Source organism: Chinchilla lanigera, unplaced genomic scaffold (genome assembly GCF_000276665.1).
Source record: "Chinchilla lanigera isolate Chin_1 unplaced genomic scaffold, ChiLan1.0 scaffold00070, whole genome shotgun sequence".
Classification (NCBI taxonomy): Eukaryota; Metazoa; Chordata; class Mammalia; order Rodentia; family Chinchillidae; genus Chinchilla; species Chinchilla lanigera.
Genome location: NW_004955471.1, coordinates 2374690 through 2401270, shown reverse-complemented (window position 1 = coordinate 2401270; position 26581 = coordinate 2374690). Strand labels below are relative to the sequence as shown.

The 26581-nt window shown below is 43.4% G+C and overlaps 1 protein-coding gene across 2 annotated transcripts in view; it reads right to left on the bottom strand.

Moving 5' to 3' along the window:
- The window catches only part of Tbc1d9 (TBC1 domain family, member 9 (with GRAM domain)), a gene marked incomplete in the record, with an annotated part of 109879 nt that overhangs the window by 68670 nt on the left and 14628 nt on the right, over positions 1 to 26581 (bottom strand).

Sequence of the window (26581 nt, the reverse complement as noted above, 5' to 3'; positions counted from 1 at the left end):
GGGATTTAGCTCAGCGGCAAAAGCGCCTGCCTGGCAAGCGCAAGGTCGTGAGTTCGGTTCCCGGTACCAGAGAAAAACCAAAAAAAAAAAAAAAAAAAAAAAAAATTTGTTTCCCTCATTATTAATAAGTTAGCATACCCTCTCCTGTTTATTCACCTTCTAGTTTCCTTTTAAGTGCATTATCTGCCTTTCCTAGTGTGCTGATAGTTGCTAAGAGGTATAGGTTAGACATTCAGAATTTACCATTTAGAGACTTCCACTATCACATTCAATTCATTTTAGCAAACATTCCCTTATTTGTCTACAGTCAGAGAAGCAGCACACTTAAACTTACTTCTTTATGTGTCTGCTACACAAACCCAAAACTTTGGATGAGTCCATGCAGTCTCTGAGCATCAGTGCCACATGTGGCTGACTGTCTAGGATGATGGAAGGTTTCCATGGCCACCACTGCGACCTTGTTCTTCTGCCTGCTGCTCCCTAGATGTAACTGATCTCTTCCCTGGAAAGCCTAGCACCTATGTGGGCTACATGACACTGGACGGAAAGCAGACAATATGAAATCTAGCCACACTAGTGCACTTTATACTCCTTTTAACCACTTGTCCCTCCCCCTTTTTTCCTTCCTGGACAACTTGTATTTCCCCCAGTATTCAGGTCAAAGGTCTCAGAACTCATGCGCCTCCCTATTTCCTCAACCCCTGCTCCCCAATCTTGTGGCAACTAACAGTTCCCTGTTCTGGGTTCTGCAAACCACTCTGCACTTTGTGTTATTGAAGTAATGAGCACATTGTTTCCACTTAAAAATTAAAATGTACTATTCTCTCCCACTAGGCGAGGAGCTCCTTGAAGGCAGGTACTGGCTTATTTATGCTGGGATTCCCAAAGCAGACAGTGATATTAGGCACACTGTGCTGAAATCTATAACATACACCACACAGTTTTACCTGGATGGGCTTGAAGAGACAATTACTTCCAGCACTTTTTCATCTTTCCAAAACAGTTCCCTATATGATAAGTTTAAATCTGCCTTAAATAAAATCATCTAAGAATCTTCATCAAAGAAGTCTAAGACTGAAGGTTGGAAAACCCAATCTTGAAGAGTGTGCATGAAACACCTATCTGAAATGTTTTACCTTGAGAAATCAATTTTTCTAATTTCAGAAGTAATTTGCTGTTGAATTCTGAGATTTCTCTGGAATTATGCTGGAGCAAAAGCAGAGACGGATGAGGCTCCCTACTCTGCTTTTGGAAATTACTCCAGAGATAGGAATTGTTGGCAGAAATCAAGAAAGCCCAAAGATTCAAGTTACTTCGCCAATCAAAGTACTTGTGCCCAACACACCGATTGGTGACCACGGTGTGTGTACACCACACTGACTGAGGGGCCAGGGAAGAGATAAGAGATAAAAGAAATGGTTTTCTATGCAGCAGCGAGGAAGGCAAAAATTGCTAGGAGAGGGTCAGTCCCACGCATTGAGTTCATAGTGTCAGCATGACAAAGCACAGGTATACACCGGCAAAGGCTGGCCAGCCTCCTTATGTACAGGTGACCCCTGTTCTCCGTGTGAGTAAGTGTGGGGTTCAAGAGGGTCGCTGGTGGACGTGACTAAGGCAGGACACGGGGGCAGTGTTTTCTCTCTTTCCAATATCACCGAGTATTACAGGTATTCTAAAGTCTAGGTATTGCTGAGCATCAGGGAAAGCGACTAAAAGGGTATGGGTAAGTATTTCATCCATCCCAGTACCAGCCCTCCAGCTTCCATGTAGTACAGTGTGGGAGCAATTTTATTGTCAGAAGTATCATCTCCTGCTGCCTCCAACATCTTTAGGTAAAAATGTTTTTTCAACAAGTTTATTAGGAAACGTTGGTGGAAGTGGGCTGCAAAGAACTCCTTTCCTCTCAACTTCAGTAGCTGTCCCTGAGTCATGGCACACTTCAGGACGACAAGTTTCCTAGGGAGAGGGGCCAGTTACAAGGCACACACACGGAGACTCACCGTCACGGGTGGAAAGATGAACTAATGAGAAGTGAACTGGGACAGCACACACTGCCGACGCCACCCAGGAGGAGAGCGCTTCTCACACCATTCGTGGTTAGGAGTCAGGTTTTGTGTTTTTTAAAAAAATTCAACAGACAAATTACTCTAGATTTCCACACACTTAATTTCAATTTCTGTTCTTAGCTAGAGGGCAGAACGGCAACAAACGGTTCAAAAGCCTGTAATTTAAACACAGCCAAACATGGAATGAGAAGTTCTAGGGCAATCATTTCCTCAGGATTCTGTTTATTAGACTCATATGCATCATTTTAAAGAGAATAATATTCAATTCTATAACTTGAGAAAAAAATTATCACAATGGGAACTAAAGTAAAAATCAACATCACTTCTCAGTCGAGGTTTTTATTGTACAGTTATCCCTTGGGACGCTGGTTCAGAAATGTTGTAAATCTGATCTAGTGTATTAGGTGATTCCCCCGAGACCCTTACCTCATTTCTTACGAAAAGGGGAGCAGGTTAGAGGGGGTGGGATGGCAGAGCTGGGAGAGGCAGAATACCTGCTCAGGAAGTCTGAACCTCGGAATCTGCGACATTCATGCTTTTAGGAGAACCCACGCCAGTGGCTTTCATATTTTCAATCCAAAGATAAAGCACAGCCTGGTTTATAAACAAACAGAGCGGAGAGCTGAAACCTGAGGAGTATTTTCTCTGCAAAGTCCTTGCAGTGCAGCCAATTAACATGTGCCTCCTTCTCCCCAGCACCTCCAAGGCCAAGTCTGCCAGGAGCTGCTCCAGTTCACCTTGCAGGCGCTCTTAAAGGCACAGGCTTTCCTGCCCTGCCTGCCTGCTCTCTGGCATAAAAAGAGAGCAGTTTGAATGGACTCTTTCCCTTCCCTTTGGGGCAGTAACACAGAAGGCAACATTTAAGTATCTCTGGATATAAGACCTTACTTTCTACCTTAGGCAGGACCAGGTATATAATTTTTCAGGGCCTACTGCAAAACTTGTGAATCCCTTTGCTCAATAATTAAGACTCAAGATGGCGACAGTAGGACACTGAACCAAGCCTGGACCCCTCTAGCCCAGGTCCTTGTGCACAGCTATAAAGCCGGTCCTGTCCCTAGCTAATGTGCTGGCGACTTCATCCCACCAACTCGTTTGCTGTTCACAGACTTGTGTCTGAAATTCAAGTCCGCCCCAATGCAGGCCAACGATGTCAAAGGGACTAACATATTGCAAAAATATTCCACGCATCTGTGCGATCCAATTCCTCAAATGAGCCCTCAGCCCTGTGAGAGGAGGCCGCTGCTGTTTCATTAGATTTACAGCTGCTTCATTTATGCCACAGTAAAGTGTACTGATTCTATATGGTTAGAGCAGATCTGAAAACCTGAAACCTATAACGAAGGCCCGCCAAGGTCAGCCTGCAGAGAAAAGAGCATCCCTTTCGGGCCTATGGGAGCAGCTGGTGGCTAGGAAACCCACCCTGATTCTAGCAGAAAAGCCAAGCCATCCTCCCCTGGATACCTAGCACGCCATCTCTCAGGTGGGCTGCCAATGCTCCGAATGACTGCCCACATTTTAACTCCTCTATCTTCTTAGTACAGCTGTGAATAATGGAGAACACTGAAGAGTTAAACAACAACTATGTAGAGGAATATAATGAAATAGAAATAATCCTGAATTCCAATTATACTTAGCTAATAACCTAGAATGTCTAAATAAATTCAGTATGTCTGTGTAGTGATACTTCAGACACTTAAAATCACGCCCTCGATAATTACTGGTCACGAAAAATGTATCTACTATGTAATGTAAAGGAGATAGGACAAAATTAATTTCTGTTTTGTACGATCCTAATTTGTCAGAAAGTATAATCTCACTTATATTACAAATTATAACCTAATGTTATTTTTAAAGACCACAAAAATCTGACATTAGGGGCTGGGGATTTAGCTCAGTGGCACAGTGCCGGCCTGGCAAGCGCAAGGTCGTGAGTTTGATTCCCGGTACCGGAAAACAAACAAACAAACAAACAACAAAAAAAAATCTGACAACACAGATAATTTTACATTCTTCATTGTGTTCTGTGCTTTCAAAAATTTCTCAGGTGTGTACTGAGTACCTTTATAATGAAAAACCAATTTCTTATCTTTATTTTTGGTAATTACTTCCATCCTTACTTTAGGATTTCTTCACTCAAAGACAGTAAGTAAGTAGATGGTTGTTGTGCTTGCTACAATACTGTTACTTCATCACAGACGGCCCTGGCTTAGAAATCTTGTGGACAGGATGTCACATGTGATCTCCAGGTCAACACTAAACCCACTTCTATGGAGAAAAGTCTGAGGTTTTCACTTTAGACTTTTTAAAGTTGATTTCCACCCCCCCTTGTACATGAAGCTCATAAATGCCACAAATTCATATGCACAACACTGTTTGCTTAACCCAGTAGTAAGAACGAGGTTTACTACCTTGCTCATCTTAAATAAAAAGCCTTACAGTCTCAAAAGCTACAAATACTAAGTGAATTAAATTTGCCTCACAGTTTTCATCACTGAGTATTCATTAAATCTGTCAGGACCCAAGGTGCTGCTATTGGCTGTTTAAGCAAAGAAAGAGGCTGTGTTTGCTTATACTAACTTACAGACGTTTGCAAGGATGCATGTTCAACTGTTAACAATAGTTACCTATGAAGAATGAAAGTGATACAGGAGAAATCACACCTTCCTGACGCTTAGGACTGTTCTCTCTCTCTTTCCTCCCTCCCTCCCTCCTTCCCTCTCTCCCTTTTTCCCTCTCTTGGTACTGGAGATCAAACCTAGAGCAGCACACATCCTAAGCAAATAATCTAACACTGAGCTATAGCCTAGCCATTTAAAAAATTCTTATTTTGAGCTAGGGTCTCACTAAGTTACCCAGGCTGGCCTGCAACTTATAATCCTCCTGCCTCAGTAATGGGGATTACAGGCATGCGCCACGTGCCCGGCTTTGAGCTATATTTTTAAAATAACATTATAATGCTGGAATTGTATTTCATAAAATTCTGTACTCATAATTATGTAAAGTATATATATACATATAAAATAGTAAATAATAAAAGAAATAATATAGAAATAACAGCATTATAATGAAGATCCTACTGTAAGAGTTTATAATGATGAAACTATGTATGTATGGCTTATACACAGATGTTCCCCACAAAGCCTCTTGTGCCCATAGGTGGGGCTTCTGAGAGGTGACTACCTGTGTGATACTGGATCATGGATGTGTGATACTGGATTAGTCCGATGACGGATAGGTTTACAGCTGAGTGTAATGTTAAGAGGTGAAGCCTGATGGGAAGGGGCAGGTCACTGTGGGCGTGGTCTGGAACAGCATATACCCCTCCTCTCTTCATTACTCCCTGCTTCCTGCCTGCTCTGCTACGGACTGTTTCTCTTCTGCCATGCCCCTCTGCCATGCTGGCCTGCCTTGGTGCCAGCCAACTATGGACTGAAACCTCTACAAACCGAGCCGAAATAAAGCTCTCCTTCTTTAACCGATGGGTGTTGAGTATTTTATCCCAGGAATGAGAAAGTAACTAAGATAATGTCAAACTAATCAGCTCCTGTTCCTTCCATAAAGGTCAAAGGCTTATCTTTAAGTAAGAATGTGTGTGGGAAAGAGGACTGGAGAGGCAGAGACATTATGGAGAATAAAGGTGCCTTGATTTGCCTTTGACCAGGGACAATTAGGTCAAACACAGGGCTAAAACGCTGCCTAGAGAAAAAAGATATGACAGGCCAATTGCATACCTGTCAGGAATTTGAGCTAAGAAATGTTAAGAGAAAACCCCAGTATACAAAGGAGCAGAAGCTAAAAGGAGAAAGATTCCATGAAAAACAGAATGTATCAAGCAGGCCAGAGCATATAGAAGCAGACAGAGCAGTAAAACCAGGAAGTCAAGGTCGAGAAAGCCAGACATTAGCAAGAAGAGAATGGAGCAGAAATGTGGAAAGAAGCCAACAAGCAGATCATGTGGCACGCCAGGAGCCAGGAACTGACAGGAGAGAACCACTTCCGCCCAGCTGTCTTACTTCCGGTCAGTTTTCCAGGCCTGGTTTCCAGTTTCATGTATCCTGTCAACACAATCCAAGTACTTGGATTCAAGACAACTTGAATGAATCTCTGTTCTTTATGACACAGAGCGCCCAACTCAAGCCCTAAATGAGCCCCTTGGCTCCATTCAGACAGGCTCTTTGGGTGCACGTTTCCTTCTACACTACAGTGTGCCAAGTGTTACAAAACAAGGTGCCAGAGCATAGCAGCAATTTAATAACACGCTTCTGATCTTGCATCCAAATAACAGACAAAAATAGCGGTGACAGAAGTGTAATTAAAACAATCAGACTATTTACAGGGGGGAGACACAGCAGCAGTGTGGCTTGATGACTGGAGGTCTTGGGTGACCTGATTGCTTTAAGAGCACGCCACCCACTTGCCTGCCTTTGGGGATACTTTGCAGGAAATTTCTGTTTGTGATGGTTAAATGAAAGCCATCTTCACCTAAGGTCCAGATAGGCATGAGAAGAAAAAAATCAAGCTGGGAGGATCTGAAAATAAAGAAAAGACCATAGAACCACAACCAGTGAGAGACGTCAAATGAGCCTACCACAGGTTGTTTGACTCTGAAAAACCAGGTGTCTAGTAACCGATATACTCCCTTATTTTGTCAAGCTATCATAACATTATGTTTTTCAGTATATGTGTATGACTTATAAGTCTGGGTGAGTCCTTCATGGAATACATGAGGCCCAAATGAAATGTGCTAAGTAGTTCAGTGACAGCCTAACAATAGCTTACAAAGTATTTTGAAAAATATCAACAGTGGTTGCAAAGAAAGGATCAGCGGCAGTAACAAAAGCAGGAAACATACTGGCGTGAGGAAGCATTTCTCCGCAAAGTGATTTCAAAATCATTTCCCAGAAACTGCTGTTTTTTTTTCATGCTATCAACCTGTCAATAGCCACAGAGCAGTCTAATTCCAACAGGAAGATATCAACAACATCACACATTGTAATATCTTCACTCAGAGACTGGTAAGCAAAACTAAAAGGTGGGGAAAAGTATTTTTATATTGTTGCTTTATTTATGAATGGGGAATGTAAAGTAATGCAGGATTTGTCCAGTTGCTTTTAAACTTAAGAGTTTTAACTTCAACACATACTCCTTGATTTTTAAGCAAAAACCACTGACACAAATACACACATACAGTCATGTTTTGGATCTGGGTGGGATTGGTTCCAGGATGCCCTAAGCATACTAAAATCCAAAGATGCCCAAATCCTTTATATAAAATGACACAGTATTTGTTTGTAACAGTATTTGTATATCCTCTTGTCTACTTTATATTATCTCCAGGTTACTTATAATACATAATGCAGTATAAATGCTATGCAAGTAGCTATTTTAATGTACTGTTTTAGGTAATAACAAAAAAATCTGTACAGAAGCATTGTTTTGCCCAGTATTTTCAATCTGCAACTTTGTTGAACCAACAGAGGAAAAACCGGCAGGCACAGAGGGTCAACTGTACCACAATAGATATGCCTGGTTAAAGCATGCTCATTTCAACTGGGTTCATAGTAAGGACTCTAATAGCAGCAGCAGCAGCAGCAGCAGCAACGACGATGACAACAACTACAATAAAATATCCTTCAATATTTGGCCTCAATAAAGAGACCAAATAGTCTATCTTTGAGTTTAGTGAAACAATGATGCAATGAAAGCGTAGGATTGCATAAAATAAATATTGCAAAACTTTGTATAGACAACTACATGCAAGAGTTCCTTTTATGACAATATTTTTCAAGCAGAGTTCTCTCTGAATAAACACAAGGGTTTTGCTTTATTCTGCGGATTATGACACCCTAAATAATGTTAGGATTCTGCAGAGAATCCATGCACGTTCGCTGAACTGAAAGATACAGACAGAAAATTGTGGCCAACTTTCCTTTCTGTCATATGTATTGAGAGCAGAGGGAGAGAGACAGAAATGGAGAGGGAAACAAAAAGCCCTGGTCATTTTTTTAAATTTAAGATGCTCTTCAAACTCCGCAGGCCTTCCTGCTTGACAGCTACTATATAAATGATTAAAGATGACCACGGTGCTTCCCTGATGGCTACTTCACCATTCCTTATCCTTTTAGACATGACTTCACTTTCCCGTTATGGCAATATTTCATTTATGACTGTCAAATTCTTTTCTCTGCAGCCTGCCAGCTATAAGCATATCCTGGACACAATAAACCTTCCCCGGAGAAATTCTGTATGTATGTATATACAGGATAGATAACATGGTTGTTCTTCTGTCTTCTATTTCTATGCTGAAAGAAACTGTCAATGAGTCTTTGGTTGACCAGTATTGCATGTCTATATCTGTTTTCATGAGAAGCCACTTTGAAGATATCAATATATAATACAACCACCATTGTTAATTCCCTACCACTTTGTTTGTAACTCTGTATTGTCTGTATTGTGCTTGTGATATGTTGTAAAATGTTGTATGTCTGTTAATGTTTCCCTCCTTTTATCTTTAAAATAATAAAAAAAATAAAAATAAAAAAATAAACCTTCTCCTTCCACTGACCACGGGTGAGGGCAGCGCCAGGCATCTCTCAGCTTTCACTGGTTTCAAACCTCTCCTCTGCTGGTGGAGGGCCAGGGTCTCTGTGAAACCTACACAGCAGATCAGGCAGACAGATTCTTTCCACCACTCCGCTGCAACGTGAAGATGGCACGACTGGGCTCCGAGGGCACCTTGTGCTCTCTGAGGGTGCCCCGGGCACAGCACACCACAGGCAGGGCAGAGAGTGCCCACCAGTCATTCTCTAAGTCCACTGCCACAGCTGTCCCATGATGCTCCAGGGAATGGGGACAAGCTAGAGGCACACTTATTCTCCTGGCCCTTGGAGCGGCTGGGGTTCCCCAATGCACCCTGCAAATGCTAGCATTGTGTAAGCGTGCTATGACATGAAAATACACGGAATGCTTTGTAGTAGACCCAGCAAAACACAGGCAGTCTTTCAGTCTCTAGCGCTTTACATGACAATGTTTCTGTACCTTTAATTTCAGCGCACACTATATGGTATTCCAGTGGACTGCACATTATTTCCCCACAATCTGCCTATGAACCCACCCTGAACATGCTTTACTTTATTCACATGCAGGACAGATGGTATTTTCTTTTCCTTTAAGGAAAAGGACACATCTAATAAACACTTCAAGAGGTGACCAATGTGACACTTGCCTGATCTTTGTTTCTCTTTGTTTAAGTTCCTGGAAAATTTGTATTAGGACAGAACAATTCCTCCTTTGTAAAAGCATGTTTGTCTTTGGTCTTCACTGATTGTTCCTCTCAATGAACCTTAAGGAAAACAGTCCGAGTCGCCCCGTGATTAATACTTCCTCTCAGATCTTCTTGGCTTTCCCCAGATAGTCCAATAAGTAGGCAACTATTTGAACACCTTCACAACAAATGAGTCAATGATGGAATTACCAGCATGCCTATTTTCAAAAAATTTCAAAACAGGTCACCAAGGGAAAATCCTAAAAAAAAAAAAAAAAAAAAAAAAAAAAAAAAAAAAAAACAACCCCAAAAAACTAAACAATTTTAACTTGAATCTAGGAGAGTACCCAGCAATCCAAAAAAATGAAACATTTAAATGTCTGATCAACTTCCTTGACAGAGAGAGGCATTTCTAACACGGCAGCTTCCACATAGTGCAGTGCAAAGAAATCAGCAGATGGATCCAGGTTCCTGTTTCCCCACTCACAAGCTGTCCGTGTGGCTCACAGCCATGACAATGACCACTTGCTTAGCTGGCTCAAGGTACAAAGTGTAAGACACACCTACAAAAAGGCATGCAAGGGCTTACCCCAGGCTGGGTGCTAATGCTGAGGACAGCTGTGAACTGCACCTTGGCGCTGAGCTTCATAGAAAATAGCTTTTCAAAGCATGGGCTTTAGCTCAGCATGGTGGCGCACACTCGTAAACCCCGATGCTCAGAAGGCTGAGGCAGAAGGATCTCAAGTTTAAATTTTGCATCGGCAATTTCACAAGACCTTGTCAAAATTGAAAAATAAGAAGAGCTGGCGATGTAGTTAAGCACTCCCTGGGTTTAATCTCTAGTACCACAATCAATCAATCAATCATTTTAAAAAGCATGGAGACCCTGGATGAAACCCTAATTTCAGTGCTTCCTAAGATCGTGACTTTAAAGTAAGATGTATAATTTATGAAAACCATGCTGTTTCATCCCACAATGAAGATAATAAAGTGCCTTCCAAGCTGGGTATGGTGGTACATACCTGTAATCCCAGCACGCAGGAGGCTGAGGCAGGAAGATCAGCCTGGACTACATAGTGAATTCAAGGCCACTCTGGACTACATTGTGAGACCCTGTCTCAATAAATAAATAAATAAATAAATAAAGTGCCTTCTAATGGGTTGTGGTGAGGGTGGGAGGTGATAATGCATACAAAACACGTTTACAGTGCCTGGCTCTCGGTGTGCATTCAATGAACGGTCCCTATTGTGAGCGTTAAGAGTGACAAGGTGACCATCAAGGGGAGAGACCCGTAGAGTGTGTCAGCTTGGTGACTGGTCCAGAAGGGATACTGCCTCGGCAGCAGCCCTGTCCTACACCGTCTGAACACTCCAGACCAGTCCCCTACGATTCCTGCACAGAAGGCAAGGGCCACAGGGTCAGGTGCAGACCGAAAATCATGGAACCACCAGAGCGGTAATACTGGCCATAGCCAGGGAGGGGCACGTTCTCTGCTGCTACTTCTTCTATTAGGGGAAGGTTTCTTTATCCATCCTCTCTCTGAAGGGTTTGCCTTTGGAGTGCTGGTTTCCAAGGTCACCCACAAAGCTTCTAACCTCAGTGACAAGTTCCAACCTCAGCAAGTTCAGCATTTTCTGTTTGTTCTCCCCTCTGTGTGTTCAGTACGGCTTGTTCTCCTGAAAGGAAGGGCATGAGCACTGTGACAGGCTGCACAGAAAGCCTGGCATTTGCTAGAGCAGGCCCTGGGGCCCGGCAGCCAATGCAGCTCCCTTCCTGGTTCCTAGAAGGCCTTTTCTCACCAAGGTCAACGCCATCGTTCAGCCCAGCCCAGCCAGCCTCTAAAGGAAGGAAGCTTCCAGACTTGTACTGGTGGTTCTGAGAGGAGGTTGGGGAACACGGTCCCCATCTCCACCAGGAGCTTTGTTCATACACTGGGTGCTTTGGTTACAAAAGGGAAGAAATGAAATTAGCATGTGCTCGACATGCCACGCACACATTTCAATGAAGCCTTAAAATGACAACCAAAGGGCTGGGGGTTTAGCTCAGCGGCAAAGCGCCTGCCTGGCAAGCACAAGGTCGTGAGTTCAGTTCCTGGTACTGGAGAAAAACCAAAAAACCAAAAAAAACAAAAACAACAACAACAAAAAAAAAAACGACAACCAAATGCCACCAATAATGGTGAGCAGCAGCAAGTGCAGGCCACCTGCTATCCTAGTCCCCTTACATACATATAGCTCCTAATTTGTCCTCACAGTATTCTAAGATGAATGAGGAGCACAATCTCTATTTGACAGACAAAGGAGGCTGGGAGAACTGCAGCAACTCTGCCAGTGGGCAAGCAGAGACTAAGTGCAGCTCTAGCCCTCGGTCCCAGGCAGGTCCCAGGATCCCAAAGCCTTGGGGGCATCAAGCTATCAGCCTCTAGGGCAGTAGCCTCAGGGATCTGAGGATGCTCAGAAGGAAGCAGAACAGGTAAGGGGAAATTCCTACCTATCTCATTCCTTATCAAGGTTAGATCCCATAGCATCCTTCCCATTTCCGTTTTTTTTAAACTAACAATTTATAAAAATTCCAGTATTATCCTTAACCCTACTTGTGTAACTGTTAAAAGCTGTACCAAACAGAGATGCTTTGTGGTTAAAACAGGCACTGCCCTGGAAAGTGTGAGGCAGCTAGGGCCAGGGAGGGGTGTGTCCTTCAGAATTCAGGTGTTGGAATCCTAACCCCCAAAGTTTTACCTTGATGGTGTTTAGAAGTGAGGCTTTGGGGAATCAGAATTAGATGAGGCCATGGAATTGGGGACCCCCCCGATGGCATTAGTGGCATTATAAGAGGAGGAAAAGAGACTTGGGCTGGGATGCTTGTCCTGTCTCTCTGTGTTGATGTCTTCGGCCATGTGATAATGAGGCACCAGGCCCTCACCAGACTCAGGAGCCACGCTCTGGGACTTCCCAGACTCAGAGGGCATAAGTTAATGAACAAACCTCTGTTAGCCAGCTTCCATTACTGTAATGAAATCCCTGAGATAATTAACCTATAAAGACAAAAGGGTTATTCTGGCTCACAGTTTTAGTGGTTCCAGTCCAACATCAGGTAGATCCATTGCTCTGAGGCTCTGGTAGGGAGCTGGGTAGCAGTGGCAGGGAGAGTACATGGTGGAGCAAACTATTCATCTCATGGTCAAGAAGTGAAAAGAATGAGAATGAGGCTGAGGGTCCCACGATGCCCTTCTAGGACACATCCCCAGTGACCTGCAGACGCCCCACTAGGACAACTTCCTAAAAGCTCCACCACCTTGTAACAGCCCCCCCAGGGACCAAGTCTTTAACATGTGGGCCTTTGAAGACACTCACCCAAATCATGGCAGCCTCAATTCCTCCTAAATTATTCAATCTCAGGTATTTTACCATTACTAGAAGACAAACTAAGACAGCTAGACATAATGTTTCTGACCCTGTTTGAGCCACCTAGGGGCCTGCAATAGTCCAGTGAATTCCCCCATCTTCTCTTTTTCTTGATCTCCAGAAATCTCTGAATTCTGGAACATGGCTGTAGACTGTGTAGTGACAGTCTATTTGAGGAACTCCTATCTTTCTGCTGGACTTGTTAACAACAGTATTATTTTGCCCTATTGCACAGGACTGTTCTCCAGTGTTTGCATGCCTGTCTCATTATCTGCCCAAAATCCCGTTTTCCCTGAGCATCAGGTAGAGTGAAGGTAACTGAAAACAGCCCTCTTCCATTTGCTAACACCTGCCCGTCTCTGCCTCACCCTTGGCCAATGGCTCCCTGCTGCTTGTTTACCTGACAAGACGCCTAGCCTCACTGGGCCTAAGATCCCAGCTCTATTCTCCCACGTCTGGACTGCCCATCACTGACCCAGGACTAAGCCCTCTCCTGTCCTGCAAGTCCCACTAGGCACAGGGTCTGTTTCTCAGTCCCTCACTAATGCCCAATCCATAGTAGCACAGGCCCTCAGAAAGTGAGAAAAGGTTCACTTAGGCTTTTGCTCAAGCTTCAACAATAATAGTTTCACCAAGAAAGCAAGATAAGGGACATGTCTGACAAGTTTCCCTGGTCACTGATCACATTTCAACTCCTCTTTCCTTCTCCATAAACAGAGGTAGAGGGACAGCTCATTAACGTTGAGGGAGCAGTAGCAATGTACATTGCATCCCAAGAATGGCTGTCAAAATATATTCCCTTAACCTTTCCAGTTCTAGTTCTACAACAGGTGAATCAGGGTCATAACAAAGCCAAAGGCTGCTAATATTTTCATTTAGTCTGAATGTAGGTCAGAAGTCTAATATGCCCCAAACAGATAATTCACTTATCATTCAATCATGTATCCATCCCGCAAACATTTACTGAGTGACTACTAGGTTTGTGGCATGGGGCTGAATTATGACAACGCCAAGTTGTTCTTCAGAAACCTTTGGTTTAGTGGGGAATAGGGTATGATAGATATGATTCTGATCTAACGATATGCGCCTTGAAAGTGATTTTTTCTCAACTTTCTTTTCATCCTGCAACTATTACTGCACCAACTAAATCATTATTTTCTGCTCTGTGCTGTTATTTATTTGCTTATTTTTTTTCCTACCTTTTTCCACCTTGTAGTGGGAGCTTTGAAAAGGCTCCCATTACAATTTTCTCTAAAATATCACTCTTGTCCCCTCCCTGGAAGTACTGGTGATCCTTCTTTCCTAATCAGAACAATGGAACCCACTTGTAATTCTCTGTCCTGTTCATGAGTTATAACTCACTCCTCTCTGGGGTTCTCCCTCACCTCTCACTAACCCCCATCTCTCTGTTTCTTTCAACCGCCACGGAAAGGATGAATTTACTCTATTCTTAGACTATTAATTTTAACTATTATGGAAATCATAGTACCTACTCATTAAGGTCTTTCCAAAGGAGAAAGGCCTTACTGTCTGAGGAGTTATGAATCTTGAGTTATAAACTCTATAAACTCCCAGTAATTACCCCTCGAATGCTGTGAATTCTCAGCCTCTTTTAGGCCCCACTTGCCAGAACACATAATCATCATAGCTGCAGCTTGGATTATCAAACTGTCTGTCCTTTCAGGCCTTAGTAGGAAACAGCACCCCCACCTGTCTTGGCGTCAAACTATCTGACTTTTGTCTCTCCTCCCCAGTCTTTGTCATAGCTTCCTTACAAGTGGGCCAGGCTTTTAAAATTACTGAAATAATTAAATTTTAATGTGTAGGCTCCACAAAAAGGCCAAAGACAAAATGTTACTCTTCCACTTCTGAGGCAGCAAGGATTTCTGAAAAATAAAATTGAGATTAGAAGTCACAAAAACACCAAGTGATGGTGTATTTGTGAAAAAAGAGGCCTAGTTAATTCCCCGCCACTGCAGTTTCTCAGGTCAGACAGTCACTGTCACTCTATCCTTCCTTCTTCCCATGCCCTGAGCCTCAAAAAGTGCCAAGAAAAAGAAAGAAAAAGAGGCTAAGAACATAGTTGGTCTGGTAATATAGTTCAATATCCTTGTCTGGCATCAGCTCCCTGAGGTTACATTACAGACAAGAAAGACGAAGGATGAACTACAGGAAGCTCTGAGGCCACACAGCCACACTCCAGCCCAGGCAGGTGACCGCCATTTTCTCAAGGACAATCTACCGACTTTGGTAAGCTAAAGTTTTTCAGAGTTTCTTTTCGCCCTGAAAATTCTCGTTGGGAATGGAGAAGCATTTCTATGACAATCCAGAAGTCAATGAAAAGCAGACATATTCTCTATAAAAATTCAAACTTCCGGTAGTGACAGCACATGCCCTGTGGGAGGCTAAGGCAAAAGAACCACAAATTCAAGCCCAGCCTGGATAACTTAGTGACTCAGAGAAGACCCCATCTCAAAATTAAAAAAAAAAAAAAGGCTGGAGATGTAGCTCAGTGCAAAGGCCCTCGTTTAATCTCCAGTACCACAAAAACACACTTCTACACGGCAAAAACACCATTAAGTAAAAAGACAACTTGGCAAAAGGATCTGCAAGTCAGATCATAAAAGACTCATGTACTTCAGGCATAAACAATTCCCAAATATTGATAAGAGAAGGAGCAACCACCAAACACAAAGTGGGCAAAAAGGAATAACAGTTTACAGAAAAGGCAATATAAATAGCTCATAAACATAAAAAAGCTCAACATCATTTAAAAATGCAAATTAAAAACATGCTGAGATACCATTTTCCAAAATACACTGAGATACCATTTTTTCCTTGTCAGAATGGCAAAACTCCAGAGTGTGGTAACACATTCTGTTTAGCAAGACTATGAAAATAGGCTTTCCTCACACGTCATATGTGAGGGTGTAACTCAGTAAAACCCCTTGAGAGGGCAATTTGGCACTACCTGCAAAATCACAAATACCTGCACCAAACAGCCCCACAAATTGACTAGGAATTTTTTCCATAGATATATTCCACCTGGCCAAATGATGCGTGTACAAGGCTATTTACTGTAGCGTCTATTCCATAGTAAAAGTTTGAAAATATCGCAAAGGTCCATTAATAGAGGGAAGTCAAAAAAAGAGGAAGACATTGTCATATCATGGAGTAAAGCAACCACAAAAAGTAAAAATTAATGATATTCTAGGTTTTGAAATAGGAAGATATACTGTTCATTGAAAAAAAAACAAGATTCACTTTTTCTGTAGAAAAGGTTGGAAGGATGGTGGGATAGAAACACGCACTGGTTTTTGCTTGTGTGTGCAGAAAGAATCTGGGAAGGACAGAAAATGGGACCCAAGAGGGGCTGGTAATCAGGGGAATGCACAGTAGGACTGAGAAATTTTCCACAGTACACTCTTCAGAATCTTTGTATTTGGGAACTCTATGAATGTATTATCACTCAAAACTCATCTAAATTTTAAAAGTGTCTTTGTGACTATGTCAAAAGTTGTTCTTTGATAAAAATACTAACCAGTCATTAAGCTCAAAAGTTGTGTGAGGTCTGATGACAGCCACTAAGGGTCACCAATTGCAGATGCTTCTTCTCTTTTATCTTTTCCCAGAAGTGAATCACAGACTTCGAAGATAGAAACATGCTCACAACACTTTCTAGTGTCATCTTTTCTTCACATTGTGTTATGTAATCACACACACACACACACACACACACAAAACCAAGTACAAAGTAATGTTCCAAGCTCATTTACAAGTATAAGACCAGTGATATTTAATAAGTCAAGTACAGCAAAAGTCAAAGCCAATGCAAATTTGAAATGATCACATTAACTTCTTGTCAAAGATGAAGTTGTGTTATTGAACTAAGCCATCCCTTGGCCCTGGAACATTGTACAAAGTAACTGCTTACGATCCAAGTTCTCTTGAATTCAGCACAATTCATTTGCTAAGCCGCACGGTTCCTGCACTACCATTTTTCTCTATTAAAATCCAGGAAACCATAGTTTAGTGTGCTGTGAAATCACCCGACCTTCTTTTGCACCCGTGGGTCTTTTTCTGTTCACGCTGCCTCTGCCATTTGCCAATGGCTCATAACAAAGGATATGGAGCCCACGTGATCATAAATCCGAGAGCTAATTCAAACACCTGAACTAGGAGGCAGCAGTTAATCAATCCTAAGGCAATCGTGCCGATAACTCAGAAGAAGTTCATATTCAGATTATTCAGTATTAGTACCATAATAAAAATGAAAATATAAAATTTAAGGATTAGAAGTTAGATTCTGAGTTTGTACAACACCCTGGAAAGTCACAGAGCCTATCGTGTTGTCCCCAAAGTAAGACTGCATCTTATTAAATTCTGTTCCAAAAAACACAGGAGGGTCTATTTTCAGGGGATGTCTCTTCTAACATCATGCTAGGGCTTATTGTCCAGTTAGCTCTTGTTTTCTGGTAACACAGTTAAAACGCAGCCAGCAGTAATTAGTTTGAAAGCAGTGGGTGTCTCTCTTCACTGGGATTAGATCATCATAAATTGTCCACAGTGCCATCCTAGGTGCTTGGGTGAGGCTCGGTCCCGGGATGGGGTTGGAGAGCGTGGAGCGGGTGCAGGAGGGGACCTCCTGCTCAGGCTGGAGTTATTCTGTATGTGGCAAATGCATTTTCAGTGCTATTCTGGGGCTCAAGCAAGATCCTTCCGGCAGTGATTTGTTTCCCTTCCTCTTCTTAATTCTTACTCCTTCCTCTGTTTATATTTCCTGCCTGTCATGCAGTCCTCGTATGGCACTTTTCAGGCTGGAGTTATTCTATATGTGGCCTATTGCTGAAGCTAAAGCTAACGTTGTTCTCAGGCTGCTGAGGGATCGAACCCTTTGGCTCCTTCGACTCCTCTGAAGTTTGATTCTTCTACTGTATCAGCAACCACAGCTGGGTGGGTCCTAGGTCCCCTCCTGCACCCACTCCATCGCAAAATGGACCTTTGCAATGTTTTCAAACTTTTACTATGAAATAGATGCTGCAGTAAATAGCCTTGTACACACATCATTTGGCCAGGTGGAATATATCTATGGAAAAAATTCCTAGTGAATTTGTGGAGCTGCACCCACTCCACCCCATGGCAACCTAGGTCCCCTCCTGCACCCACTCCACGCGCTCCAACCCCCTCCTGGGACAGAGCCTCACCCAACCACCTAGGACGGCATTGTGGACAACGTGTGATGATCTAATCCCAATTCGGAGCCCACAGTGGGGCACAGAGATATCAATATGCATTTCAAAGCCTCTCTCATTAAGTCTTAACAAAGCCAAGAAATGGTTTTAGTTTTAACATCTGCGCTGATTCTTGCTGAATTGAGTTTTCAAGCATAGGGAAGAAGCATATATTTTTTGCGCCCAAAATAAGCAAATAGCTGTTTGACGGATGAAGAAGTGAATGAATGAGGGAGGAATTATCCAGAGAATAAAAAAAGGCAAAATTAGAGCCTATTAAAGTACTGCGTGCTGGTAGACTCCACCTCCACACTTAGTTGGCCTCTCTTTGGTACTCCTGATATCTCTCTTTAATTGTGCTGGAGCAGCATTACCTTTGGCTTATTAAAATCTTTCTCCACAGATGTTCTTTAAAAACACTGGTCCCCAGAAAAATGAGTCAAGTTTCCATGCACATTTATTTTAAAGCATCTGCAGGTGCAGTAAAGGGAGTTATTCTATATGTGGCCTACTGCTGGGGCTAAAGCTAACACAAGTCGGTCCCACTGGCCTAAGGCTAATAATGCAATCGTGGTAAACACAGTTCCACCAGATGCAAAGTGCACAGTGATTATAAAGGTCATCGGCTACATACTTCGCATACATTCTTCTGATATGTTGAACAGAACATTCTTCTGTTCAACATTACGCGGGAATGTTGGCTGCAATCCAATACAAGAGCAAAAGAAACTCAACTCTCTCAAATTCATTCAGTATTTGAGTTGCACTGAGAAGTTTTTAAACTTTCAATGGGAGAAACAACAGTGCTAACATAGAGCTTTCAGTTAATTTCAGTTAGCCACTTTAGGAAAGGTGGAAGTCTACATCCTGCGATGAGAGTTTAGGCATACGGAATGCAAATACATTTTCAGTGCTATTCTGGGGCTCAAGCAAGATCCTTCCGGCAGTGATTTGTTTCCCTTCCTGTTCTTAACTCTTACTCCTTCTTCTGTTTATATTTCCTGCCTGTCATGCAATCCTCATCTGCCACAGCTACGCAACTGCCATTAATCGGATACCCTTTCTACTGACATGTGTTTCACGCAACAACAGGGTGAAACCACCTCACTGAATCTCAGAATGCACCACTCTCATAAACATCATGCAAGTGCAGAGGTACACTGGCTACTTTGACTTTCACACTAAAAATATGCACAGTGTAAATCAAGGCCCACAGTATTAATGAGACTTAACTAAAGCCAGAAGATCTTGATTATATGAAAATGAGATTGCATGCAACCACATTCCTGAAGTTCTACTTTGTCCATAAATAGCAGGCCCCAATACAGGCACCAGGGTACCTGTAGTCCCACAGAAGAAAAGCTGACCTGTTCTTCCTCTCAGTCTTCAAAACAGAATAAAACATAACGATGGAACACATTCCTTTGTCAAAAATCCCCCAGAGCAATCGTTTCACTCAGATCCGAACAAGCACTGTGTTTTGAAGAAATATGACTGTTAATTTACTCAGATATTTTGTTGTGGTCTCCAGGAAATTAAAATCTTCAAGTATTTGCAAGAGGCAGGGATTATGTTTCCTCCCTATACAGATGCCTGGCTAATTAGGCAGGAAAAAAAAAACTTTACCCATGAATTCGGCAGCTTTGCATCACTGCAACACTGAGACAATCATCTTGTAAGGAAGAAAGGTTAAGTTCGGCTCACAGTTGTAGAGGTTTCAGTACATGGTCACTTCGCCCTTGTTTTAGTTACTTTCCTTACTGCTGCTTCACAATGCCCCACACCCACAGCTTAGAGGAGAAGAGAATGACTGTGGCCCACAGTTTCCCAAGTTTCCGCCTAGGGCCGGCTGCTCAAATGCAGAAAAGGCATAGTGAAAGGACCTGCCACAGAGGCAAGCTGCTTCTGCCATGGCAGCCAGGAAGCACTAAAGAGAGGCAGGAGCCAGGGACCAGGTCCCACCTGCTCACAGCACACTCAGGTGCTGATCTCACGAGTGGATGCAACCAGTGATGAGTACAGCACCCCCATGACCCAAGCACCCTGCAAAAGCTGTTTCGGAGCATCTGAGGGTTCTGGGGAACTTCCGGATCCACACCACAACAGCCCTGGTGCTTTGGGTCTGTGGCGAGGCAGAATATCGTGGCAGGGAACATGAGGCAGATGGAACTGCTCACTTTACAACTGCCATGAAGCAAAGGGAGAGGGAGAGGCCAGGGTCCCAATACTCTCCTCACGGGCACAGGCTCAATGACCTAACTTCCTCCCACTAGACCCATCTTAAAGGTCTCACTGCCTCCAGTAACACCCCAGGCTGGCCACCAAGCCTGCAATATTGCAATGGCCTTTGGGGCGTTTAAGATCCAAACCATCAAAACTCATCTCTTCCTGTCATTTTATGCAGCTTGAACACTTGAGTTCCACTCTGCCTTAAGGCATTAAAAGGCTTTTTCTGAGAGTTGAGCCCATGACACAATCAGTAAGCCTACACAGGACTGTGAGGAGTAGCTCTTCCCCATCAGTCCACTCTGACAATCGATGCTTTTCTTATAGCTGGATCGGTTGAGTTGACAACTCTGAGACCAAAGGCATTTGATCAGGAAAAAGCTCCCACCTTTCAGTGGTTGGAACCGGGGGAAATCAGCTGTCATATAAAACTGTCAAAGACAAAAACTGAAGTTTGGTGGCAATATCTAACTATAAAAAAATGGGCCACCTACTTGTGTGCATACCCCAGAGCCACTGACACACAGAAGTGGTACAGAGCTGAACACCCACCATAGGTAACAAATGTGAATGATGGATACTATCCCACCAAAACGTAGTAGAGTGCAGGCAGACCTTGATCCTACTGGAACAACCACCATCCACCCTGAATATGCTGGGAGCTGCTACTCTAAGCAGACAGTACTTGGTTCATGGATGAGCTCAACTTAAATGATTCCTATCCTTTACCCAAAGATGATCACCCACATTCTTACTCAGACCCAGAGCCCTTAAGCTGTCTTCGAGGTTCCAGAAATGCAAGGGGAATGGGAGTCAGGCTGCAGTGTCCAAGCAGGTGGGTCCCAGGCAAACTGCCTGGGTTTGTGTAGTACCATCTCTGCGCTTGCTGGCTGAGTAACTGAGGGCAGCCTCCTCCTCAGCCACACAGGGTAATGGTGAGCGCGCCATACTGGGAGTTTGGTCAAATGAGCGAGCATGTGTAAGGCACGTGCTGGGCTCTCATTAGGCATTCCAATGTTATTACAGATGTTACAGGGATGAGTAGTTACCATGTGGAATCTCACTGCTAACAATACAAAAACTGTGCCCTGACTACTCGCTTAAAAAAAAGGAAGTAAGTTTCTGAAACCACCAAAATGACTGATTCACAAAAAGGCAAATGTTTTGCAAGCTGGTGCCTGTCTAATGAACACTTGGGCTAAAATTCTCTGCGATTCCACAGTAAAAACAAAACACAAGTGCACCAAAAAAACACCCAGTATTTGCAGAGTCCTTCGGTGCATTCAGATGCACTGCTCCTTCGATCTTGAGGAAAATTCGGGAGGAGCAGACTTTTCTCAGCGGATATCTATGTGAAAAACTAAAGGTGGTGGCGTTTGGTCTCCAAGGCAGGTCTTCTTCCCCTAGTCCTCTCTCTCCCTCCCACTAACCCATAAGGGACAAACATTCCCTACCTGGAGCACTGGGTCTTAAGGCTGAGTCTAGTAAGATGCAGGATTCCTTTGGGGTAAAGGCAACCACAACAAACAGGACCAGAGCCAAGTGCCATAGGCTGCAGCTCCCCTAACTCTTCATAGTGATGGTCCTGACTTACCAAGCTCTGCATATTTTAGGTGCTATTCTAAACCCTTTACACTGACAATGTAAATAACCCCCATACATAGGCATAACTTTTATTCTCATTTTACAGATGAGAAGACGGAGACTCAGAGACTCAACTTGCCCCAAATCACAGGGATTTGGAAGAAGTGTGTCTGCAGTGACTGAGCCATTCCATACCTCTGAGCAGTTTGCGCATTGCATAAAGGTACCAGGGCTAGAGGGATGGGTGATGCTCAATCCAACCCTGGCTCTGCTTCCTGGTGGCCCAGTTGGGAAGGGACACATGCCTTGCGTAGGATCTGTGCAGGTAGAGGCTCCAAAGTCATGCTCTTAATAAGTCTGTACTCTTAAAACACCAGACTGCTGTCCCAAGGGCAGTACCACTAGAAAATACCAACTGAACGGAGCATTGATAAATGTATGAATTATGTATACTATGTAATGGGTTATGATTATTAAAGGGAAGTAGGATTTGGAGGCACAGGGTAGATTATACCTTCATCCTCTCCGGCTGACTTACAGGAGAGTGGGTCTCCTGGGACAGTTGCCTGTCATTGTCAGGTTTTGTCACTGGTTTTGTTTGAAAAAAAGCCAAACTCTAACAGCTACCTTCATACAGTTGCAAATATATTTAAATCTACAAATATATTCTAGTGTAATGGATACAAAGCACATGTGGTTTCCCATGCCCATATTCCCAGCACTCAGGAGGCTGAGGCAGGAGTAGTTTGAGGTCAGACTGGGCTACACAGTGAGTTCAAGTTCAGTTTGACTACACAGCATGACCCTATCTCAAAATAAATAAATAAATAAATAAATCACATAAAAAGATACAAACATACAATATCAAATGAAATATAACTACAAGAAGACTTCTGAGAAATCAGAATGCCTTTCCCAGTTAAGGTATTGTTACTGTCTATTCACTTATGTTCTTCAAGTCCTAAATGAAACTCCACTCAGTTCTCATCTCATCTCATTAAGCCCTTATTTAATTCGCTGAAATAAAACCTGGTCTCGCTTCAATAACATCAGCCACCCCAACACCAGTTAAAACCAGTTCCAATACAGAACTCATACCTGCTGGAGCCAAGGAATTCCACACTCCGCCAGGGCCCAGGATTCCCTCACTGTTAGCTGGTTTTCTGTGGCCACATGTGATTATTTTAATTATTATCACTTTGGGGCTAATCTGAAACATGCTAAATGAGCATCAGGGAATGAATATACCCACTGATGCAATTCAACCAACAGCACGTATCTGTAAATTACAGTAATATGCATCCTGGTGATACCACACAGCACTATCGCCAGAGGAAATAAGAGCCTCGGACAGCTATGTCCATAGGGCACTGATTCCCCAAACCCCCGGTCCCCAACTCCCAATCATCCCTCCGCCTCTGGAGCTCAGTTTCAGTCTCCATTTATACTCTTCTAAAACTGCACACATCCTGAGTTTGATTCTTGGTACCAAAATAAAAAGAAGAAGAAAGTAAAAATCATCCATGAAAACTAAACACATCATTCTCTGGGGGAGAAATGCATCTCTAGAACCATAAACTACATATCTCACAGAGGTGGGAAAATAAAGGATAGATCGCGAGGACTGCATGTTTCAAAATATTTCGGGAAAGGTGTTTCTTTATGCAATAAAAAATACCCCGGAGCTTCTAACGTTTGGAAAATTGACCTTTACAATTAGACAACCCCTTCCCTCCTCCACCCTCTCCCTTCTCGCTTCCCTTCAAATTAATTATTTGATTTTTAAATGCCAGGAGGTATTCAGTATCTAGGTATTAATCCTTCCTTTATTTAGTTGGTGTCAGGAGCAGACTTGCCCAAGAAAATGAAGTCTTTCCACAGAAATCTGTTTGAGAAATGTTTTCTAGATCATTCAGAGCTGGGGGCGGGGGGCAACCTGAAAGTCTGATGTGGTTTGATGCCTGTTAATTCCAACAAACACCCCTAAAACTTTACACTAAACAGCATTAATTCTGATTACGCATATCCACACACACCTTTCCCTAAAGCCAGCCTCCTCCCAATTGTGCCTGGGAGTTCAGGCGACAGGCAGGCTTTGATTTTTCCCAGTATGAAGTCTTAAGAAGGTACCTGAAATCTAAAAGAATCTAAAATCCCAAGATCTATAGAACTGTCTGTGCTTTTTTGCTTAACTGTGTGTGATATACTACATTATTATACTATTTATACTTTTTCCAAAGTGAGAGGCATCTAGATTTAAAAAACAAGTGGCTTGGTAATGTACCATCACAGTCTGCTACTATAAAAAAAAGCTGCTTTTCTCTGTCTCTCATTTGAACACTATTCTTACTTTGCACACGCTGCCGCAGGGGCGACAGCTCATAGTAGATTTGTGATGCTGCTGGTATTCCTGATTTCATTGCGGATGTTGACCGTACTTTGATGAGAGCTACAAGTGGGAATCTTAACACCATATTAAGCCTCATTAGTGCATTTTGCTTTCATAGACTTTGAGCACGTCATCTGACCTTCACAATAAACGTGAGGTGACAGGAGGAGCCATCTCCACTTCTCAGAAGGTCAACAGCCTCAAAGAAATTTGAGAATCACGGTCACACACTCAGGAGACAGCATTACTGCGTTCCTTCCATTCAGAAAGCCCTATAGGGCAGGTATCAGCAAAACTGTTCAAGCTCTTTCACTGCAAATATAATTTACAATTAAAGGTAAATGAAGAGTTAATCTATCTGCCATAAATGAGCGCAAGTGGGAACACATATTCGCTTTAACATTTCTTGTGTTTGAAGGATATTATTCGAAAATAATCATTCCTTGTGATGCCTGCCATTTCCTAAGCTTTTTATAAACACTCTTTCCCAAGCATTATGGGTTTTTTAAAACAACAATCTAGTCGTAGGAATAAGGGGGAAAACTGTACACATCTAAAGGCTTTATAAAATCCTGTGCTCATCTAAATTTCAATGAAAATAGATAATAAGCACAATAGAAATAATCTTTTTTTCTCTTTTTCTTTTTTTACTTGGTTGTTGTTTGTTTTTTGAGACAGGGTCTTGCTAGACAGTTCCGGCTGGCCTTGACCTCACTAAGTAGCCCAGGCTCGTCTGGAGAGCTCATGGCAATCCTCCTGCCTCAGCCTCCTGAGTGCTGGGATTATGCCACAGTGGTGTGGTGGTGTCTTTTAAGCCACCACGCCTGGCTCAACAGACATAAGGACTCTGCAAGTGGCTTTTCAAAGCACATGTGCTGAAGTTTGGCACAGCCATAATGTCCAGTTGTTCACAGTCCCTGTGACAGACTGAAGGGCCACATACATGGGACCAAGAGCTGTCCTTTCATTAGCACTGGGGGGGGGGCTCACAATTCACAGACATTTCTAGCAGGACTGCGACCTAAACAAACTGTGAAAAAGTCACACAGTGCTTGTGTGGGCAGACACCCACCTGGAACGACCCACAGATGTATGAATCTTTCACAAGAACAAAGCAGGACATCAAGGCCACGGAATTTGCTATACAGAGAGGCTGGCAAGACAGGGGAATGGGCTGGTTAGGGAGGGGGACAGCGGCCGGATAAGGGGCAAGAGCAGGTACACCCCGCACAGCTGGGGGGGGCACCTTTCCTGAGGGCACAGGCTGCACCTCAGCGGGTCTTATCTGAGGACCTACAGGTGGCCCTGCTCCAACACGATAAATGGGAAGAAAGAGGGCGTTGCAGTTCTCACCCTGAGGATTGGCCTCCGCAGAGGAGCGAGAACAGGGGTGGGAAAGATCAGCCCAGCCCAGCCCAGCCCAGCCACTTATCAGAAGCGCCCCAAGATGGGAGGGAGGCTGAATGCTGAGTGCAAGCAGGAAACCCACTAACTGTCCTGAATCTGGACCCTTCTTGTCTCTCCCTTGTCCTGATGTAGGGGACAGTGAATCTTAGCATATTATTTTAGACCAAATAGTTTTAGTAAAGGCCTAAAATGTGCCTTGGGCAGCCTCCCGGGGTATTGAAGAGCTAATCCCCTGGTCAAACGCTACCCGGTAATGTCTCCCTGAGATACGGAACACCCAGGCCTAGATAACCCTCCGTGACCCTGCCTGGGTAGTTTCATCCCCTTCCCTGGCCTTAGATAAACACTGTAACCCTAAAGGAATGTATAGGTTGTGAAAAGGGAAACAAACGGAACATAATGGGAGAAGCATCTATCATGGTTAGACATGCGACCGGCAACTGACCTGGGGCCCCACAGGACGGCAGAAAAACCGTATGGCCACCTGGGTCAGCGAATGTAACATCTCAATTTGTAACCATGGAAACCTGAAACCTATTTAGGATCTGAATCAGAACTAACAGGCGCCCACTTCCCTGACTTGCAACTCAGGGATAAAGGGTGGCTAGCCTCAAATTAATAAAACCTGTTCTGAATAGAGTCTTTCGGTTTCTTGTGGAATACAACCCGATTTCTGCTGTTACACTGAGATGAGGGAGAATTAACAGTAGGGAACCAGAACCAGGAGGTCACTTAAGGCTGCATGTGGACGCTGTGGGGAATCCTAGGGAGGAGAGGAAGAGGACAGGCAGCCAGGGAACAGCTGTCCTCAGCCTGAGGCAGGACCCGCCCTTTACTTTTACTCTGCGCTGTGCCCTCTCGTCCGCTTCCCCTCCTTCTCCTTCCCATTCTCCTCCTCCTCCTCCCCCTCCCCCCGCAACACCTAAGCACATGCAAAGGTCCCAAGATCTCCTCACATCGGAAACTCAGGACTGCAGTTAAAGAGCCCCACATCTGGGTATTAGGA